Source organism: Penaeus japonicus, unplaced genomic scaffold (genome assembly GCF_977035675.1).
Source record: "Penaeus japonicus unplaced genomic scaffold, GWHDUDI00000001_assembly GWHDUDI00000012, whole genome shotgun sequence".
NCBI classification, from domain to species: domain Eukaryota; kingdom Metazoa; phylum Arthropoda; class Malacostraca; order Decapoda; family Penaeidae; genus Penaeus; species Penaeus japonicus.
Window position 1 is genome coordinate 17,365,279 of NW_028234414.1, and position 1,853 is coordinate 17,367,131.

Below are 1,853 nucleotides of genomic sequence, written 5' to 3' on the forward strand. Positions count from 1 at the left end.
CCTGCTAAGGATGTTTTTTTTTTTTTTTCACATAAAAAGAATATCTAGATTGGCTGCCATGCATCCTTCACTACACAGTAGCAAGCCTTCACAACTCTCTTTCTTCTTATATTTGCTTGGGATGGGATTAGGGAAAATTAGATTTTGGTGAAAATAGCAATCTACAGCTCACACACATTCAAGTGGTTAAAAAATTGCCTACATTGTCTAGGTTTTCCCTGAAAACTTAATTAGTAATGATTGATACAACAGAATCCAGAATAAACAAATGGAGTATCATCCTCCGTGAATAAAGTGTCTTCCTCCTTTTACCATTATGGGTTGCAATTCACAAATATAATTGTGTCCTTTCTTCAAGATAAAATCTGTCCACCATTACTTCTGAAAACAATTTTTTCAAAAGTTTGATGTGGTTCACGTATCAGCTTTCTTTTTCCTTCTTTTTTGAATGACGTTTGCTATTAGGAATGGAACTATTTGTAAAGTGGAAGTTTTTACTATTTCCTTGTAAATGTTAACTGTAATGCATTAATACAAGCCTCACATTATAAAGGGAGGTATATATTCCCTTGAGATAAAATGCTATTTTACAAAAATTTAATTACTGTACATTTTATATCCAAGAGGTTATCTTGAATTTACTTCACAGTTGGTTCACTTTTCCAATCTGTTGAGGAACATGCCTTCCAAGGAATAAAATACTAAACATTTCACAAACACTTGCACCCTTATGAAGTAAATTGCAAGTGATGTTTGAGTGTAATATGTATTTTTTTTTAGGATATTTCCGAGACATGAGGTCTTAGTAGCCATCTCTAAAATGAAGTAATGTATTTTCACTTGAAACGGCATACTGGTACTAGGTTTATTTGATGAAGGATGAAGGGAGGAAAGGCAGGTGAGGGGAGCTGAATGGAGTGTGTATTAGTGAGACAAGAGAGAGAGTGAGAAGAGTGAGTGAGAGTGAGAGAAGAGTGAGAATGAGAGTGAGGGTGAGAGTGAGGGTGAGAGTGAGAGTGAGAGCAAGAGTATACTTGGTTAAAATATTACAATGATATGAAGTGTCAGAAAAGGAATTTATGATCTGGACTTTTTGCTTTCCTTTAGAATGATTTTTACTTTATTTGTCAAACTGAAGTACCTTTGATGCTGATTCACTTAAGTTTCCAAACCTCATACTATCCTTCATTTTAGTCTTAATTTCTCCATTAATAATTGTAAATATTTACTCCATCTTCACATCTTCACCCTCTTCATGGTTAATATACTACTTTCTATATCAGCAATGCAGGAAGAATGAATTGGTAGTATAGTCCATTTGTTCATAAACCCATAGTTGGTTGAGTTTTGTCTGTATACTAACTGGAATAAATTTTTGTTATCAGTATCACATTGTAATAATTCGCAGGGGGGTTTTAGCCATTTTCTTCATTTTGAGAAACATTAATAAAGAAGAGAGAGTAAAACGTCATCTCAAAAATGCAAAGATCTATGGAGAGTTTTTGCACAGATTCTCCATCTTAGGGAGTTTTTTTTTTTCATCCTTAGATTTAGTTAGAGGGCTGCTTCATATCTACACATAGTTCCATTTTGGATGATAGATGTTCACGAATTGTACATCCATTTCCTTTGGAGGTGATGCCTATTTAAAATAAAAGGGGCTTAGGTCAACTGTACAGCTTTATACAATAAAAAATTACATATGAATACTGCTTGATTTTTCCTATTTGCCACTTATGAACTACTAGGGGTCACACACTACATTCCTCACTCTGCTCCACTTGGAAGGAATGTTTCTTGGATTAACTGCAATTCTTCTTTGGGTTGGAAAACCTTATCATAATTTTGCATTT